At 42.4% G+C, this 20,806-nt stretch overlaps 1 protein-coding gene and 1 long non-coding RNA gene across 6 annotated transcripts in view; one reads left to right on the top strand and one right to left on the bottom strand.

Annotated features, from left to right (window-relative positions):
- FOXL2 (forkhead box L2) overlaps window positions 1–20,806 on the bottom strand; it is a 160,346-nt gene that overhangs the window by 71,129 nt on the left and 68,411 nt on the right. The gene's annotated exons all lie outside the window — the stretch shown is intronic.
- Window positions 8,364–12,260, top strand: LOC135278236 (uncharacterized). Of its 3 annotated transcripts, none has more exons than XR_010345775.1 (3): window positions 8,364–10,713; window positions 11,057–11,166; window positions 11,739–12,260. It is a non-coding gene; the product is annotated as an uncharacterized LOC135278236 (long non-coding RNA). The 3 variants fall into 3 exon arrangements; XR_010345773.1 differs by lacking the exon at window positions 11,739–12,260 and adding an exon at window positions 11,221–11,417 and having other exon boundaries at window positions 11,057–11,079; XR_010345774.1 differs by lacking the exon at window positions 11,739–12,260 and having other exon boundaries at window positions 8,364–10,648; window positions 11,057–11,417.

A 20,806-nucleotide genomic window follows, 5' to 3' on the forward strand; every position in this document is an offset into this window, starting at 1 on the left:
TTGCACTATGCATTCTGCAAAACAGAAATTACAGGGGAAAAAGTCATAGAATCATTAGGGCTGGAAAGGACATTAAAGATCATTGAGTCAGTTTTGTTCTTCATAACTTGTCAGGAAAAAAAGCAAGGCATGACTAAGCAAGGTTGTAATAAAGACTGTTTTTAAAAATAATTTCTTCTTTCTCAAACCACATTGCATGAAATGAGTTAGAAATTCTTGGAAATGAACACACACCATTGCCACTGAAAGGAGAGGAGGCAAGGATGCCCCCAGGGAAAGAGCTGGTGCCCAGCTTGCCCTTCTGAGGCCACTCTCAGGCTGATGGAACCCCAGGTGAGCAGAGCTCCCTGCTGGGGTCCCGCAGAGCCAGACCTGCCCGGTGCACTCTGCAGAACTGAGGAGTTAATGCAAAACTTGGCAGCTCTGAGCAGGGCTCAGAGACCAGGGCAAGAAAACTGCTCTGTCAAACAGGAGGGAACTTTTCAGTTCTGCTTAAACTCGTGTCCCAAGTGACTTATTTCATGATGATTTCAACTGCCACATCAGTGACCTCTGTGCTCAGAATGAGTTTCCAGTACTGGCGCACGCAGAAAGCTTCCTTCTTAAATTACAGAGAGTTCAAATAAGAATAATCCTAAACGAGATCTCAGCTTCAGAACAGAACCAGAGTCACTCGTGCCATTATCAGATCATCTTCTCAGACAACCCGAGGTCAGGCCAACCTAGGCAATTATTTATAGTCATCTGTGTGGAACTCATGGCATTCCAAAGCCTTGTGAAAGCTCATCGGGCTGCACAAACTCCAGAGGTCATTTCTGCTGCTCCTCATTACACCAGCTCTCAGCAGTGAGAGGATTAGAAAAACTCCTTCAATTCTAGCTGGCAATATTTGGCCTATTAAGGAAAACCAATGTGGCAATGTGCTGGAGAGGAAATGGAGCCTTATGCCTGAGCTCTTGTGGCAAGGCTGATCCATGACATGGGACACTCCAGTGCAGGCAGGGAGCCCCTCTGCAGAGGCACAGGCTGTGACACAGCACCTGCTGAGGGTACACACCCCAGGGCTGCCAGCCTGCTCACAGCAGTGTGTTTGAGAGGTCTTAACCTGGGCTGTAAATGTCACTGACAGCCCAGAGCTGGGCTCCTGCATGGGCCAGGATCCCACAACAGGGCACGGCCCAGCTGGATGTGCCCTGGAAGCTCTGCTGGAAAGCTGGGACCTTGCTCTGCTCTTCTCTCTCTTAGCAATCCTCTTCCGCCCCCCCAGACCTTGCTCTGCTTTGTAAGGAAAGCCACAGAAATCAGATAAGGACAATCACAGCGCATTTGGGAAGTCTACAGACCCCACCTCCCCTTTACCAAAATACCTCTAATTATTCTGAAACAATAAGGCATCCACAGAAGCAAAAGATATTCTTCACATTGAACAGAGGTAAAAGTACTGCTGAACTCACTACAAGAAAGGAATTTAGGGAATTTAAGCAATCTCCTCTTTTAGTAAGTGTCATGAACTAAATGCAGTGTTTTTCCCTGCTGGCAATAAAAAAAAAAAATTAAAATCAATTTAAAATTTAAAATTTAAAAATAAATTAAAAAACAAGCTATAGTATTGCCAGAGAGCTGGCATCCCATGTCACAGCAAGGAGACACAGCGCCTTGACTCAAACCCAGTTGTGAGCATTTCAGCAGGAGCGCTGCAGCTGGCAGAGCCTGTGGGCAGCAGTGCCAGGACAGCAGCAGGGCAGCACTGGCAGCACACAGAGGAACCCCATGGGAGCACAGGGAGTCACCCTGTGCCCCGTGTCCAGCACCCCTACGGGGCTGGAGCTATCTCAGGAAATACAAGTGCCATGCTTTCCACACCCACTCATGTACAGATGTGCATTTGCACCCAAACAATGGAAAGGAGATTTCACTTCTGTTTGGCAGCCACCTTTCTACTCCCCTGATCCAGTTGCTGGGAGCCACCCTCCACTGCTGCATAGACTTCATTTTTCATTTCTATTCTGCCTTTTGTTACTCACTTCCCTGAAAATAATTCCCTTTATTCATGTGTGTGTGTTCATTCTGTTTGGCTACTGCTCTTAATTATTACATTGGTGCTGTGTAAAAGCAAACATAATCAGCATGATTTGTGCTGTGTAAAAGCAAAAATAATCAGCATGAACCATCCACTCTCCTTCCCCCAGTCAGAAATTAGCGATATCTAATATTAACTTTTGTTTATACAGCCGAGCCTCTGACAGTGGAGCTGTAATTTTCATTTTGGGATATCTCTTAGAAACCAATTGTTGCATTCCCTGCTCTAATATTGTTTTGCTCGAGCATTTACCAATATGCTAAAAGGAAGATATGAAGTAGGACTGTGCATAGCTAAAACAACATGTGCAACATGGCAGGTTTACACTAGAATTCATTATAGAGGGAAAGAAGGAGTAGCAAAATCTTCTGCCTCATCTGATTTATTATTGTTCCACCTTGCATGTGCACTGCCTTGACAAGCAGAAGGTATAAAACTGTGGTGGCTGTCCTTTTCAAAGGCCACAAGAGCCTGGAGATATCACTGAAATATCACTGATACCAGAGCTGAAAACCATCTCCTAGTGCAGGTGGTGTAGGAAGGGATTGATTTGCCTAGAGTACAATATACTCACCTGCTACTTAGAAACTGAAAAAAAAAGGTATCAGATATTCCCACCTATATACCTATCTCTCAAATATTTTACTGGACCTGGAGAGATCTGTTCATGCCCAGGGAGCATTTTCTATCTAACATTACCTCTGATTTCAGCAGTATGATTTTCCCCATGGCAAGGCACACAATCTGCAGCCCCCATTCCAATCTTCACCATGCTGCTGGCAGTTCCCTTTATGCCCTGTATTTATTGGTGTTCAAACAGAAGTCTCACCTGGCCTACCATATCAGAAGAGGTTTTCTTCTCCAGGGGCTGCCAGTTCTGGTTCTGGAGCAGGAAACAGTGGAGCTTTTCCCTGCTCAGGAGCAATGTATGTGCTGGATTGCCACTACCTCCCACAAGGGTTCCCTGAGTCCTCGTGCAGGACCCAGTAAAACCCCACCCAGTAAAACTCCACTCAGGACACAAAGTACTGAGGGGCATTGCTGCACTCTGCCTCCTTACCCACATGCCCAGCACAGCAGGTGGCTGCCACAGCAGTCTCAGGGGACACAGGGCCCTCTCTCTGCTGGTGCCAATATGCCCTGAGATCACCTTCCCCTGAGCCTCACCCTGCAGGGACAGCTGTCACTCCTCTTGGGTGGACAGCTCACACCAGTGTTTGGGTTGTAGTCTCCTCCAAGGTGTGGTCAGCACATCAATAGGTAAGGACTGACAGCAGAAAATTAATCTGGGGCTTCCAAATAAATCCACACAGGGCTGTAGGTACTGATAAAATTTGTCACCCTCTCAGATGATAGGTAAACAGGTAGTGAGAAATCAAATTCCAAACACAGGAACAGAAGTGATCTATGTGATGCTGGTACCACTGAATACATCTACCTGCAGATTTCACTTCACAGCATGAAGCAGGTGGACTGGTATATTACAACTGGGGGTTTTTTAGGGTCCCAAAAGAATGGTGACAGCTTCCCTTCTTTCTCTCTGGGACTGTGAGCTTGAAGGCGACCTTCACATCTGTCACTAAGATCCATGAGTTAGTCTCAGGAAAGAAGATGCTTGCTGGGATGTGTTCCTCATCCTAAGGAGCCAAGGGAGTCAGTGTCTGCAGTGAGGTGGAAAACAGACTCCTCCACACAGAGTTTAGGGTTTGAAGCCAACTGGAGAGGGCAAAACCCCATGGAAATGACCCATTTATAAACAAACACACACCAGAGAATGGTCTTCCCAGGGCTGGAGCCTGGGAAAAGAGAAGGTAAGGGATAATTAGGAAGTTGTGATGCAGTTCAGTTTAATGTAGAGGCAGACATTTCCCTTGGGCTCAGGCAGGCATTGAGGGAAGCTCAATGGGAGAGAGGTGGATCCAGTGCCACTTTTCCTGTCCCACACAGAACCTGCAGAGACTGCAGAGCTCTGCAGAGCTGCTGGCAGAGCAGCATGCCTTCCCTCAGTGGGTCAGACAGGAGTTCAGAGCCCTTGCAGGAGTAACTTCTTTGAAAAATGCTAAAGCCATTGGGTATGTGCCTCTAAACCCAGCTGTCTGCTATTAGGATTTCATTACTGCACACTGCTCATGATTTTGGCAAGGCTCTGTGACAATTAACATGAATTCTTCTGGGAGGAATGCAGTGCATGACATCATGTAGTAAATTTTCTGATATTAGAACCTTTCATTTGTGCCCTACTGTACTTGTTAGGGTAACAAATTCAAAATGAAAAATGTAATTACCCAACAGAGCTTTCAATTGTATCATATATTAACTTCTAATACTCTAAGTATTCATCCTCAAATCTAAATCCAGCACAAAACACTTTGGAAGATGAAACTTGACAGATCTAATCAGGCACTAATCTGATTCTTTGACAGGCACTGATTTAAGGGCATTTCATAATGGGAAATCTCCAGTAAGATAATAGCAACACTTGAAGAACAATTACCCTTGTTTGTGCTGGACTCTGAAAACTCCTATGCTAGCAAATTCTAAGCAAAATGCACAACCAAATAAAACTCCTGGAACAAGCAGCATTTTGCAGATAAATATTTCTGGGAACAGCTTTCTGCAAATATGAATAATATTGGGAACCAGTGGTTTTCACATCCTAATTTGTGCTCAAAAGTCCCCTTGGATACAATGATTCTAAGTTCACAGGTAAGTAGTTTAGATGAAGGTTAATAATTTGTTTTTCAAGAATAATCACCAGATATTTAAAAGGGCAGGAGAATAGAGTCTGTAACTTGATCAATGAGACAAAAGTGAACACACTGAGTATTTACAGCTCTTTATGACAAACTCCACCTTAATCTTTCTGCTCTGTTAGTGCAGTGAATTTCTTGACAGGAAAATTAAACTGGTTTTCTGTACTTTTAGTCTAAATTACCAGGTTTTAGTACTTTAGGGTCTATTACCAGAAGACTCATCACAGCAGAAGATCTAAACAACCACAGGCCAGGCCTCCCCCACCAGTCTGAATCACGCTGGTATCACACAACTACTCCTTCTTTTGTGATCTCTGACTTGTGGCGAACTGAGTAAACAAGACTGCTCATGTCCAGTTTTTATTTCCCCCTCAGCCAATTACTCACTAATTAGTGCAGCTCGAACAGGTCCCAGTGGCAGAACTGTGTGCATCCAGGTTCACCAGCACAGGCAGAGGACGGAGCTCACACTGAGGGCTCTGACATTACCCCCTCCAAACATTGGCTTCTCCTTTGAGATGCACTTTCCTCAGACACCACACAAGAACATAACCCCACAGCATTCCAGAGATTCACTTTTCTGGGCAGTCACAGGGGAATGTTCAAAACTTCAAGAGAAAATCTGGGCACTGCTACTATAAACTCTTCAAGCTTCAGTAATTTCAACAGCATGAGGACGGAGTACATCTTCATAAAACCCTTACCAGAATCCTGATGCAATACTATTTCAGGCAAAGATACAAACTTTCAAAGCAAATTTGAGACCTATAGTCTTCTAATGTTAAGACACTTTGCTATCCTTTCACTGAAATTGTATTCTACTTATTAACATACAATGCAACATTGTCCTAGAATTAGCAGCAATGAGAAAAATTGAAAGCATACTTACTTTTTCTTGGGTAATGAATTCAACAGGAGACAAAGCTGTTTTAAAGATGTTCAGCCCTGTGTGCTGGTTTCTGAACAATTTCACCACTAGTTTGCAACAAAAGTGGAAAATAACTGGAATTTCCATGAAGATTGAGACAGCATCTTCTTTTAACTCTTCTGTGTTCTGCCAACATTATTTCTACCATCACAGAAAGATAAAAGCCAAAAAGACCCAAATGACCTACACAAAATATTGCAAATAAAGCTGTAAAATAGATCAAGGTGACTCCAAGAAGTGAAAATTCAGCATGTGGTGTCGAATTATAAAGAAGGAGGCCTCAGAATGCTCAGAGCATTGTGTTTGTGGTATTACACTCAACCCACAAAATTTGACTAAATGATCTTCCCTATCTCTTTCATTTCCCCCATACCCTCATGTTTTATTTTCCAGGCTTTTCTTCTGCTCTCGTTTGCTCTTTCCTCAGAGCACACACATCTTCCAGCTCCAAGGCAGGGATAAATGAGATCCATGTCAGTGCTTGTTTCCACAGCTATCTTTTGATACTCACCCCAAAACACCCTCATCCTAAAGCCAAGAAGATGGCTGATTGCCTGTGATAATTTCTCCCAAATGGAAACAATAAATAGCAATTCTAGTCCGTAACTGGATCCACGTCTCCTGCAGATCTTGCAGTAGACCTCTTTTGTCAATAGCAGACTACACCTTGAAAAAAACTCTTTATTTACACCTGCTCCTCTTGTAAAAACAAGTTACTCGAGCTGCCTATAAAAGTCTAATATTCAAAACCCTGTGTTCTGATTATTAAAGACTTAAAAAAAAAATTGCTTCCCAGCATTTTATGTTATCATCACAGTCAACATTAGCTAGAGGCCTTCACTCTGAAGGATTCAAGTGCTCTTTAATTATTTTCATCAACATAGCCTGAGCTATACCATAAACCCAAAATTGTTCAGGTGCAGAAGTTCAGAGCCTGAACTGCAGCAGGGAGCAGATGTTCCTCAGGTGCATGGAGGGGCACACCCAACCTCCAGTAATGGATTCCATCCTGGATCCTCTTCTGCAGTGGAAATAAATGCAACTCTCCACATACTAAATGCAGAAAGCACCTTGGCAATGACAGCCCAAACTGGTGAGACTTAGCCAGTGCAATTTAATAGAAAAGGGAGTAACACCCATTTTAAATGAAGGGCAGGAATTGTGCTCACTCTGGAGCAGAGGAGGTACTCCACGTCTGCCTTAAACGCTGATCACACGTGACACAGAGAACAGAAATCCTTCATGCACTGCACTGAGGAAAACATTTTGCTTTGCAGCATGACTCTCCTGAAGTTGCCTAAAAGCAGCACTGGTTGTAGCAGTCAACCTTTAAGTTTCCAATTCTGGATGTTTTATGCCTCATTTTCTCCCTCCAGGGAGAAACTGAGATTAAGTCTCTGTGATTATCTCCCTGTCCACACTGCTTTAACAACTAGGATAATTTTCCTACCAAGTGTTATTCACAAGCAGGAAGCCCATAAAAGCTACGTTTAAATAAAAATGAAGTTTTCATTAGAATATTATAGGATTAGCAGCTGCATCCATTAATTTCCTCCCTCTAGCTACAGAAAGGTACCAGAGAATTTCAAGAACAGGCTAGTGCAAGCTTATGCTTCTTTCACACACTGGCAGAGCTACTTCTATGGTAAACCAGGAGATTATACTCTTAATTTTAATTTCTGAGATAGGTGTTGATAAAGAGGCAAGTTATGAAAGAAGTCACACTTTTGTGGGGTGAACTCTGCAGCCTGTGGCCCTCTTTTCAGGAAAAGCAAAGAGCTGCTGTAGTGCTGTTGTCTTATGTGACCTGAGCTCCTTCCAGGGATCTGGCATTCTCTGCCTACCAAAACATCAGTACTCTCTGCCTTCCAAGCTCTATTCAAGGATCAGACCTTTTCTTGTCCAGTATCATCTGCCCTAGCTTACACTTCAAACCAAAAGGGTTAAAATACATATGACAAGACTCAACCTCTGGAGTTTCAAGTGTACCTATGGTTAAACCTCTCAAACCACTGGACAGGTGATCATTCAGTGTTCCTGCCCATCTGAACAAGCTTTTAATGCTGTTTGTCAGTTGTGGGGTGGTCACACCAGAGGGCCAGCTGAAACACAGCATCACACAAAGATGGGGTGGGAACCAAAAATTCCATGCTTTTCTTTTGGGGGGGTTAGCATCCTCCAAATGCTAACGAGTCTGGTCGACTCGTGCAGCCTCTCATCCCTGCACTGGGAAGCTCAGTGGAAGTTTGTTCTGAGCCCTCCTCTTCACTGCTCAGTCCAGATGTGAGAATCCACATCCAGAAATCTCCTGCCCCATTCAGCTCTGGATCTGGAGTGGTCTGAGCACTTTGTTACATGTTTATGTTGGTAATACCAGAATGTGCCTCACCATTAGTAAAGCAAAATGTTATAGAAAACATGTTCTGCAGCAACATACTTATGTGAATTTTTAAAATGTCCGGAAGTTGATAGTGAAATAATGATTTTCTGTCTCCTTCCCCAGTAAAAGTCAATGGAATGCACTGACTGAAGCATGGAATTTTGCAGGACAACTCAATGGGCGATTGTGACATTGGAGGCTTCCATGATATGCAAACACAGGGGCTAGAATTCAGGTTACACAGCTATTTGGAATGTGAACACTGCTGTAATGCCTTTGCATTTCCTGTTACCCTTGAGCTGTGTCTGCCCTTGCAAGTTTTGCTGAACCATGGGAACAGGTCTGCAGGGTGCAGAGGCTGATGCAGGGGCACTGTGGACTCCAGACTCAGTTGGGTTGTTCTTCAGACTGGCTCTTATCTGCTTCCCACAGCTGAACACCCAATTATGGCTGCAGCATTGCAATTGCATTTCTGAAACACGTTTTTCTGTTTGTTTGTGGGCTCCAATTGAGTCAATGCAGAGTGAGCAGGGATGAGGGGAGGCTGGCTCCAGAAGTGCATTTCTGATCCCACTGAAATGTGTGTGGCCACCTCCCTTGGTGCCCAGCAGAGCAGCTCTGTGCAGGGCTGTCCCCCAGCCATGTGCAGAACACATCTGGAGGGAGTGGCTGCTCAACATTTGTGGGGGTGTCAGAATGTGGCAACTGTTAGGATTGCTCCCCTAAAAATACACTCCTGGGGGAGCTACCAAACCAGTTCTTAATGGAGTCAGTCCATGGAATTGCTACAGGATGAGTTTTAAGACACAGAAGAAGAAGGTATATATCTTTTATGGGTGATTTTTTAATATAAAGAATGTCATAAACAAGTTAAATTAGGTAACTTTATTTAAGATGAAGTAAATGTAGCCCTACAGCTTCTGAAATGTCTATTTTAGGAGTAATGTACCTAATATGAGGTTCATTTTATGCATCTTGTCATAATGGTTGCTGTCTGGAATGATTGCATTATGAACCAATTGTTATTTATGTTACCACTGGAGACAAGGATTTTATTAGTGAAATTTAGTTCCCAGATTCATTTCATAATCCCTATGCCCATCACTTAGAGAGAAGAAGAAAACACAAATCAAGATGACATTTTAAAAAAAAAAGGAGCCTACGCTGGTCTTGTAGGAACATCTAAATCCTTTCCCATATTAAATACCTTATCTCAGCAGTAGTGCACCAGCCATTTAGGAAAATTAAAGAGGGAGATAGCACAAAAGAGACAGCAGATGCTCAAGCAGAGCAGTTTCTAGTCCCGTAGATAATGAAGGGACTAGGCACATGGCCTTTCAGTTTATCCCTGCTTCAGCTTATCCTTCATCTGCTTAAATTCAAATGGATCAGGCATTATTAAAATCATTTTGAAATTAGCTGCTCCAGTTTCATGTGACTTTTAGGTGTATCCTCTAAAACTTGGTGACTCTTTGGGAAGACAGATGCTGTAGATTTTTGCCATTTTAATTCAGTTTGGAACATGATTTCTAAGTAACAACTGGTAGCTAATGCTTAAATAAAATTAAATTTTACTCACTGTGTATTTTATCCCTTCCAGTGATCTGTCACATAAAAAAATATAGACTTCTTGCTGAAAAACACCAAGTATTTTGTGCAAGGTGCTATGGGCTTACAATGCTAACAGATACTGGACTCTGGAAGTATATTTTCAACTAATTTTCTTTATTCTTGGATAAATATCCTTCTGTCACCCTTGGAACTTTCTACTTGCTAATTCTGAGAAACACTATCTGTAAGCATGTATGCATGAAGCAATGACCAGCCACCCTGCCAAACATTTAAAATCTACTCCAAACAACTGCTGCAACAAATCTCATGCAGTTCCAGCCCCTGACCAGCCTCACCTTGGCATCTCCTGGCACTGCCCAAGCCATGTGCATGGCAGGGCTCCCCAGGCTCAGCCTGTTTGCCTCCCCAGGGACAGCATTTATTGAGAATTCTGCATTCCCACTGATTTCTATAGAAACAAACACACATTTTAATAGCAAACACTGCAGGTTAGCACATACAGAGAGATTCTTCACGCTGTTTATTTCAGTGGTTCATAAGTTTTATGCCATCCTAAAACATGCTATGGTCATCTGTTTCCTCTTCCCCCTTCCTCCTACCCGATTTAAAATCTGGCAGTGGGGATCATTAGGAGATTTCTGTCAACTTCAGGCACTTGAAGAAAACAGTGATGGTTCTTACCTTCCCATTTGGCCACACAGCACCACTGCAATTCTCCTTTTGTGTCTCCTGGAGCATGAACACCAGTCACATCCAGCACGCACGTGCCACATGGAAGCAGCTGACTGCTCCCAGCTCCTGGCAGAAGGTGCTTTATGACTTCTCTGCCTTTTGGCTGTCAAAAGTTCCTCGATGAGCAGCAGCTCCTAAATGAGCTGATCTGCAGAGAGCTTCACTGCCACGTGGCTTCCCTGGCAGCACCTTGCTGAGCTCTGGTAACACAATCCACAAGAATCAAGGATCTTGAACTACATTACGTCTTGAAGCCCCTGCCATTGAAGTCAGAGTTCTGCATTATTAATTTTTTTAAACAAAATTGTGTTACTCCAGTGTAAAAAGTCATAGAGACTACAGAACACACAAAAAAACAGTAGGAGTCTTAAAATCCTTGACTTGGGTTTTGATTTGGGAAGTGAATTAACACATCTCCTCCATGCAGACTAAAAATATTTACAAAAATTAGCTTTGTAGCTGAGTTAACTCAAGTGCAGCTTTGTCTTTCATCAGGCAGAGCATCTCTTTGTTATTCTTGCACCAAGATGAAATGGATAGCTTAAACATCAAAACAACACAGTCTTACATTCTGCTTACATGCCTCTAACAATACTCCTTCCCACCTGTAGGTCACCAGCTCAGAGGTGAACAGGTCAGCTCTTCAAACCTAAGGCTAGAAATCCTGGGTGCTTAAAGGTGTTTTAGATCAGCTTTTCTGAGGCAAAGCTCCCCACCACAGGTGCGTGCCTCTATTGTCACTAATTGCTGTAAAGACGTGGATTTCTTCTTCCAGTGACAGTCTTTGAAGTTGGCTCGGCACTTCCCTGCTACCTTCCTGCAAGTGTATACTGAGGATTAAATAGTGACAACAGTGCTCCAGTGAATTCTCTGTGCCAATTGATCTGCCAGATGCAAAGGGAAGATCGGCAGGAGTCACTGTGAATAATCACTGCCTAAAGCACTCCATAATAAAAATGAAATTTCAGGAACTGTCTGCTTTTGAAAGGAAAAGCTATTAAGGATGTTATTCTCTCATTAATTAGAAATGTGTGCACTTCAGAAAGACTTTTTAATTTTTACACAGTCCTAGGCTGAGCAAATTTTTTTTAAGGCACTTGATTAGAATAGGAGGTGTTGCCTTACTGAAGTAAGAAGGTTATAAAACTTTCCAAGATTATAAAAAGTACAAAGCTCTTCTGTTGCAGGCTGACACTGAGCATTTTTGCTCAGCCTTGTGGAAGCCATCTGCTTTGGCCCAGGAGAAGCTGTGGGAAGGAGCTGAGACTCTGTCAATGCCCTCCTGATTTCCAGGGAACACAGGAGGAAGGCACTGCTCACAGGTCACTGCCTACTGATGTACCAGGGCAATGGTGACGCCAAGCTTTGCCACAGGACCTTAAACTGGGATGGCCCAAGAGTGGCTGCTACAAATTGTGAGTTTAAGGAGGAGAGTATTTTCTTGTTTTTCCATGCTGTTTTCTCTGCAGTGAAACTGTCAGTGAGTACAATAAATACACTTCAGCTCCGTGAAGAGTTAAGAGCCAGTGTTTACACTTCTGCCTCCAGACTTCCCAGGGACAGGTTTGGACCTGACAGACCCCAAGACATTTTTAGTAACACCAACACCTCCATCCACCCTGTGCTCCTCTCTGTCTTCTCTTTCACTCCCTGCACCAGGAGGCTTAGTGACCTCAGCACCGTGCAAATGACTTCATAGGCATCACTTGAGATGAATGGAACAGTGTTATATTACAGCCCAAACAATGTGCCTTACAGACAGAGTGACAGCAAACTGGAATATCACCTTTGGAACTGCATTGCAAAATTAGTAAATCTAGGCCAGATTCTACCACCTTTCAGTTGTCTGTTTCTTTAGGATGTTCCAAGTCTTTCAAAAGGAATGATCTCAGGAGTACAGTATTTATAAACATAAGTTGTTATTATTTATGTGACAGCTGTAGCTTCAATACTGAATCAGAGGGAGCTTTAACACATGTTTAGACATACATTAGTGGGCTCCAGCTATGATAGGCTTCAAACAGCTCTTCCCAGTAGCTTCTGACACTGCCTTGCACAGCAAGTTGAACTCTGGCAACACCAGCGAAGTTGGCTTTTATCAGCAGAGGATGTGTTCCCATCTCTTTAAATCAAACAGTCATATTACTGTTATTCTTCCTCTGACACTTTCAGGGCTGTAGTTTGAGATGCTATCAGCTCTCTTAAGCGCTGCAATTAACTCCTTAAGTTGTATGCTAATAAGAGCATGATCCTTATCTACCCTCTGGACACAGGCTCCACTTCCCACTGGCAAAGCAGTACTTGTGCAGTCGGGACCCACTTTCCTCACTGCAGATGACAAGCTTTATGTGCTGGGCCTTTAAGATTGATGCACAGAATACCAGATGGAATTTTTTTACTCTCAAAGACACAGGTTTAAAGCAGCTACAGTAATTAATTCTGGGTACATTATTATATGCCCAGAAAATCTCCCCATAGTACAGTAGGTGGCCATAATATTTTCATACAAAAATTACTCAATATTTGAACAAAACAGTGTTTGTGGGATTCCCAAAGGGGCGTTTCAAACTGAGGCACTGTGCTATAGACTGAACCTTCAGTGTCACAATTCTCCTGACCTGCCTGCTGGGTCCAGCAAGTTCTTACCCCTATGAATGGAGGAAAATAGGTTAAAAATAAGCCTGCTTTTCAACAGCAATGCCACCAGAGTTCATCCTTCAATTCAGCTGGGATGTTATCTCCTCTCTTATCTTTGCTTTGCTGTAAGTAAGGAATTTGTGTGCCATTTGTGCAGTCCTTTCCAAAACAAGGAAGACCAAGAGTCAGTAGGAATTTTTATTCAATATAGAAAACTCCTTCATCAAACCCAATATGAAACACTTAGGGACATTTCTCAGGAGAAGATGTAAGGACTGGATGGAGGCAGAACAGCAAGAATCACTCACCTTCATAAGGGACAGGGACCACAGACCACAGCTTCTGACTGGTCCTTTGGGAGACTGAGCTGCAGTTCCAGTCCTCATCTACATCTTAAACCCCAGCTAGGTTTGGAACAACACAAAACCAGAGAGCAAAAAAGACTCCCAAAGCAATTTACTGTCCTTGTTCCTAATCACCTTCTTCAGAAGGGAAGAACTGGAGCTGCAGTTCCACCACAAAGTCAAAGTGGCTGCTGTGGCTCCCTGGCTCCACATGGTCAATCCCAGCAAACCTCCTGACACAAATCATCTTAGAACTCCCTCCTGACTTCATCACTTGACTAAAAGTGACCTTTCCTAGGAATAACATTGCAAGACTAAAGGTCTCCACCAAAACTGTAATTTTTTAGCTGTTCTGTTCAATTGTTTTAAAATTAAGACCCAATTCTCCTGATCAACATGGCCTCAAAGATGCAGCACTTCAGTCTGCCTGTGTTCGAATCACAATTCTCTGTAAAATTCTCAGTACCAATGCAAAGAACTCTGAATATACAAGTTATGCTGTGTTACTGTCTTCACAGTCTTTTGAACTTTTATACCATACAAAGTAAGTGAAAATTTTGGTTCTAACTAGCTGAAAAAAAAAATTGAATTTCAAATTTATAAACAAATTTCTACCAAATTTGGAATGAATTCTGAAAATATTTTTTCCTTATTTGTAATCTAGTTATGGAATAACTTGATTCCATGATGTTCAAATCACAATCCATATTTCTAACACCTACACAGTGAAAAAAGTGAAATACCTTTTCATTGTGACAGCCCAACAATTAGCACACGTAAGAGAAGTGAGAACAGAAAACAGCTATTGCAGTACAAAATCTGAGTGAATGAAATATGAATTCTTCACAACACAAGCACTCAACTGAGTATTCAAAATCAATAAAAATGGTTGGAAGGCCAAGGTATGGATTGCAGAAACAAACCCATGTATGTTTACATGGGACGTAAATCTGTCCTGCATTCAAACTGGATCACCAAATAATTCCTCATCTTACATCTTGCAGTGACTCAGCCCAACACTGCCACCTTTTAGGAAATGTTAAACCATTAATTGCCTTATCTGATGAACTAGAGTCCTGCTAATCACTTATCAATTATCACAAGGCTTATCTTTCAGCTTCTTATTGACCAAAGATGTTCTGGAACAGACTATCCTTGGAATTGCTTCACATACGGAGACCAGACTGCCATGGGAGAAACTAAAAACATTTTATGTTCAAAACACCCAAACACCACAGCATTAACATTCCAGGGCAAAAAAGAAAGCCAATGTGGATGTTTTTTAGCACATGAGAACCACTTTTGTACTTAATTCTGCATACCGCCTTCACTTTTGGGATAACTGCTAAGTGTGATTAGATACAGGAAAACAGGCCAGGTTTGTAGGACTAGAGGGTCCCTTATTAGCTCAGCCAGTGTCTCTGGAACAAACTGAGGGCTCAGTAAAACACAGAGCCCTCTCCAGCAAAAGCTTCAAATGAAAATTTGTACTCACTTGTGGAGTAGGGCAGTGGCAGGTGCTTTGAAACACCTCAAATTGACATTAGGTGATTCCTACCCCACACCAAGGAGGGCAACAGTGTTGGAATATTGGTTTCACTTACAAGCAAGACCCGAAAGACTCCATCAGGTGAAGGGACAGGCAATCCATGCAGCTGTGAGGTGCACACCTAAAACTGCTTTGGGAAAGAGTAAGACAACATATGGAGATAAAAAAAAAGCTCTAAAACAAATCTTTGGTATTAAATCTTGGATGCATCATGCCAAGCACCAGAAAATCAGACACCAGAAAAGGCAGATGTTCTGTCAGGAAAATCATCTGGCTGTTAGAGCAATTAATGCATCTGAAATCCCTGGCTTTGCCCAGTGCTGAGGCAGGCACCAGGAAAGCTGTGGTGCCACCAAGAGAGACTTCAGCTCTTCACACTGCTGCTTCCACCAAGAGGGCTGCAAGGATGAGCACAGGCAAGATAAACAATAATATAAGGCCTCATTAGACTCTTGAAATTTAAGGTGTACATAAATTAAACTCTAATGCAGTAAGCTGTTGAGCACACAGCTATGCTTATTTAGACCTCATGGTCATCAGGAAGTATTTGAGGACATACAGAAGACCTTTACCTATTCTGGGTGATCCATATCAATTCCTTTTTCCACAAGTCCTTTCTCTTTGTAAAAAAAAAAACCAACAAAAAAACCAAAAAAACCACAACCAAATAAAAACCCCATCCTGTAAAATTCCAGGCCACTGTTGATGGGCACCACAGTTGTGATCTTTCAGATCACAGTTGATAGCTACATAAAAAGTCAGAAATCCTTCGTCCAAGCTCTGTGGCATTTAATCTGAACCAAAGGCACAGTTAGCTGGGATGTTTCCCCAGCCAGGGTCCAAATGCAATAATGGTTTTCAGAATGTGCAGCTCTGGCTCACTTCAAGCAGTTTTGCTCCTTCCTTGACTCCAGCTGCAAACTACTAAACACATACTTTTTTGGGTCATTATGGCCTAATGTCTGTGGCATTACATTATTTCAGTGACATATCTTTGAACATACCGTAATTCCAAAAACTGCAGGTCATCTCCTAGGCTAACTGGAGAGCAGGATTTTATATTAACTCCATCCTTTTTCTCCGTCTCCTTTTCTTTAAAAAGGCAAACAAAAAAAAATACCCCTGAAACTTCCTTTCCCATTATTCCCTTCATGGTAATGAGCCTTCTGAGCTTGCCCTATTAGGAAAAACCATTGCTAGAGGCAAAAAGAACACCACCACTGTGAACATCCTCCATCCTGAGAAATCCTGGCCCAGGACCAGGCACCAGGATAACTAAAGCACAACATTCCTAATCAGAGATTCTCAGACAAAGAAACCTTGCCAAAAAAGACTTCTACTCCTCCCTTAAAAAACAAACAAAAAACTCCACACATGCACCCAGGCCAATAAAGGATGACAGCTGTCTTCAGAGGGATGCTTTTTATGGTCCTTTTCAAAAGGAATCAAGGAACCAATTTTTCATTTGATATCTTCAGGTTAATCCACTGTCCTTGGATACATATTTATCTACTTAAACTCTAATTAGCTATCAAATAAAATTTATCTGGGTGGTTTCTGTTTGAGAAAGGAATTCTCAGAAGAGCAGAACTTCTCTAAATCAGGTGCAGATTGTGTCATGGCTGTGACAGAACTCCATGAGCTGTCAGACTCACCCTCCCAGCTCTGAGTGAGCACACACTCAGACAGGACTCCAGGCACAGTCTCTGAGTCAAGGTATGTCAGCTCTTCCACTGGGCCAGTTTCACCTCAGTGGAAAATGGGAATTCAGATGTTTTGTTAACACAAGTTCCTTGAGGTACCATTTCCTACGAGCTCTGTCACGAGCAGAAAATCAGTGGTATTTTGCACTGGCAGCAGAATAAAAAAATCATTTGAACTATGCATTGAAGGCTTCATTCTCCTTATTTTATATTCCTCCTGCAGTAAGGATTTTTTTCCAGCAGCAAGCAAGCAAGCATAGCATGGGGAATTTTGTCTCCACATCAGTTTTTCATACCTCCTAGTTTTCACCATGCCTAACCACAGACAGATTCGCCCAGACACAAAACTGGAGCTTCCTAATTTTAGTAAGGGGGGGGGGAATATCAGCACTTCTTACATCCTCAAGCACCCAGCAAGGAGAGAAAACGGAGCCAGCAAACCAGATTAGGGAAGAACCTAATCTGGGCAGGATTGGGAGGTAAAGAAAACTCCAGATTTTGTTCTCCACCATCCCTCTTCCATGCCCCCATGCACATACACACATCTCAAAGGAAACTGAGGGCAAACACCTGAAAAATGTTCATGTTACGCCAAAGTGGAAATTTCTGTGTTGTCACCAAAGCCCAAAGTCTTGCAGGAGCCTCAAGGCAGCAGCAGGAGAGGAGGATGTGGTAGGGGGACAGTGGCTTCAGGAGGGTGTGCCAGAGGGGACAGTGGCCTCAGGAGGGTGTGCCAGAGGGGACAGTGGCCTCAGAGCCTCCTACACGGCAGCAGTTGGAGTCAAGCTGTTCTCTCTACACCAGCACTGTGGAAAGCTGAGCTCTCTCCAAAGGACGCTTGCTCATTGCAAAAAGCCTCTGCTCCCAGCTCCTCATTCCTTTCCCAGCATCACGACTGCTCTGGCACTTTTGCTCCCTTGCTCCCTGCCAAGCCTGGCAGGGCTGCTCATTCCCCAGCCAGCCCTTGGTGCAGGGTGAGCAGCTTTAGCAAACACGCAGGCTCTGGATGTGTATCCAAACCAAACCCAAACATCTCGAGATTCTTCCTTCCCTAACTCCAAACACATTTGATATGCTCAAACATGTATTGTATTCTGTCAGGAACCAAATGGCTGTTTTACTGTTCCAAATAATCAAATTGCTTTTGCTGGATGATTAACAGAAATATTGCTCACCCAAAGCAATCAAACTTTCATTTGCATGTTTGAGAGCCTGATCTGCAGTCCCTGGCGTCTCTGGGACTATTTCCAGTCACTCTGACAGACCTTGGATCTGGCTTCAAGCAATTTTTTTCCCCTAGATACACTCCTCCACTGAAGACTGAGCTCAGTACTGATTTTTCACACTGCAGCTAAAGAATGAATATACTTAAGGCTTCTTGTAAGGCCGGATATCACTAGGTAAATTGAACACAGAGGCTTGTTTTCCTTACATTTGGTTTTGATGTTCTGTTCACTGAGCCTATGACTGCAAAGGTTATAGATGATGCAATTTATTTTCCTTCTGCTTTTTACCAGTAGAATACTGCTCCTCTTCCTAGATTAAACACAGGCTTTATTGCACATTTATCTCAAAATACATGTCTTTGAAAGGCCCAAATCTAACAGCATGTTTCACATTTGCTAGCAGTCTCGTTTTTATGCTGGTTTTCTAAGGAGTCTGCCTCCCAACCAGTTTTGCCTTTCTCATGGCAATGGTGTGTTAATCTTGACTTTCACAGAGCAAAATGCTGATCTCAAAACCCTTGGAAGGATCCTGATCCTCCAGTAAGCACTGCAGATATCACCATTCCAGCACAAACATGAAATTAAAGACACGGCAACTATGTAAGATAATAAACTCTCTTTGTTTACAGTTGATTTTACTTTGTTTCTATTCAAACTGAAGTTATGTACACTGGTAGTTTCCAGGGTTTATTTTATAACTACCTGGGGGTACAAACCTGTCCATTTTCTACTGAGGGCAGCAAAGTGGTGAATTAGCTGCAGAATGCTGACCCAATCTTATGTGCTGTGCCTGATTACATGGGCATTACCTGAAAAACACAATCACACTGCTCCCTAAGTGTGTTGGGCTACACTAACCACACCAACTGCACATCTTCATCTTCCCACTGCTTTTCGTGCCTTTCCTTTCTATAAATACAAAACTGAAATTCAACTCATCTGACAGTACCTTGGTAACCAGCAGTTTGCCCACGGGTCTTGTAAACCAGACTTTTTTTGGTTTTGTATCCACCAAATAGTTTCCTTTTAAAAAGAGGCTGTTATACCTATTTTTTTTCCAGGGAAACTGAGATCTAGCCAGTAACAGGTAAGTTTACCTAATTTTGACAGTAAAATGCAGCAGGATCTGCATTAGGAAATCTAATTGACACTGCTTTTACTTCAGAAGCTATCCAGTTCTGAGATTTGACCTCAATTAGTGCCTAAAACTGAAGGTAGATCTCCTCCTTTGTGGGTCTCACATTGCAAGTCTGTTTTACAGTATTGCTCTGACACCAGGCAATTACATGGACTAATTGAGAGCAAAACATTCCTGCAGTGCTCCTGTGCTAGCCAGCTCTCCCGTGCTTTCCAGAGCTCTGGTCTGAGCCCATGGCTGGATGCTGCCCTTAGCCCACGGGCTTTTGGCCAATTATCTCCCTCTTAACTGGCCTCAGTTATGTGCTGAGAGCCTAATTATACGTGGAATTTTAACTTCTGTATACAGCATATATTTATTAAATTTTTCACTGTTCTTGTCAGGGGAATAAAGTTAATTTTGAGCAGTACAACAACCTAAAGTAAGCTGTAAACATTCAAATAATGGAAGTAACTGTGACACTCTTGTTCTAAGTAGTCTTCATCCAATGTATAGGACACCACAGCTAGAACATGATCTTTTTTTCTGAAAAAAGAAAGAAAATAATGTTAAGCAGTGTTCTTAATTTTTAATCACTCTTCCTGTTTAGAAAAAGCAGCAATGAAAACAATTACTGATGTGCTCCCTTTCTTGTTCTGTACACTGCTTAAAGTGTATCACTTCCAAGACTTCACACTCTGATTAGTTTCACAGCTACTGCAAAGCAAAGCTAGTCTACAAATTCACTATTTCCATGCAAGAAAGAAATGGATATTCAGATGTTCAAAGAGGCCAGGACTGAGAGCAAACTTTTCACAACATTTCTACCTTGATAACAGCAAGCATCTCCGGTGGTTTTAATGAGACTCCCAATTAGGATTTTCTCAGTTCAGTCTCACATACTGATCAATATTTGAAAGGTTCAGAGGAGGTGAAAACACAGGCTATGGTCTTGAATCAGCTCCTAAAAAAGAGATGGAAAGGCTCTCCTGAACCTAACACTGCCTAAGGAACTCCTGAACTTTTGTCAAGCACTCGACAGAAACATTTAAATCTCTAGAAATGGACAAAATAATCAAAAGTTAACAAAACACTGAAATAACACAATTTTTTTATGACATTCAAAATTGAAATTAATACTAATTGTGTCCAAAATCTATTATTTCTATTTGTCAGTGAGGAAAAAGAATGGAAACTTTAAACTACAGAAACACTTGGATGTGCTTTCAAAACTAGAGAGTTAAGGACAATGGGCAGTGCCAGATACTCTGCAAGATGCAATACATCCATTGCTTCTCCCACTGAACACATATCAGACATTGTTTCAAAATTATTTTCAGAAGCAGTGAGGGATACAAATTCACCTGAATCACTCAATAACCTTTAAAAATTCGTAGATGAATACCTGAGGCTTAGGAAAAATCAGATTCTTAAGATGTTTTCCATAGAACATTGATAAGTACACACATTTTACTCTCAATACTTTTGAAACACCTGCAAATTTTACAGAAAAGGAGAATTACCAGCAATAGCCTCTCAAGAAATCCCTGCAATATGTAAACAGTGTATAATGAAGCTCAATTTAGCCATCAGTGAAGTCTCAGCGAGAATTTATAGAGTGGACAGGATCATCTGCTTTCCACTACAGCTGATTAGCAAAGGATCCCCTCAGCACAGAGTAAAAGACACCACTTGTTCCCTGGGGGGCTGAGGAAGGAAAGTGGGGAAGGGAAATAAAACTGCAGCCTCCCTGCTCCCTCTGAGACCACTGCCCTCCCAGGCTGA

The sequence above is a fragment of the Passer domesticus genome, chromosome 11, assembly GCF_036417665.1.
Source record: "Passer domesticus isolate bPasDom1 chromosome 11, bPasDom1.hap1, whole genome shotgun sequence".
Taxonomy (NCBI): domain Eukaryota; kingdom Metazoa; phylum Chordata; class Aves; order Passeriformes; family Passeridae; genus Passer; species Passer domesticus.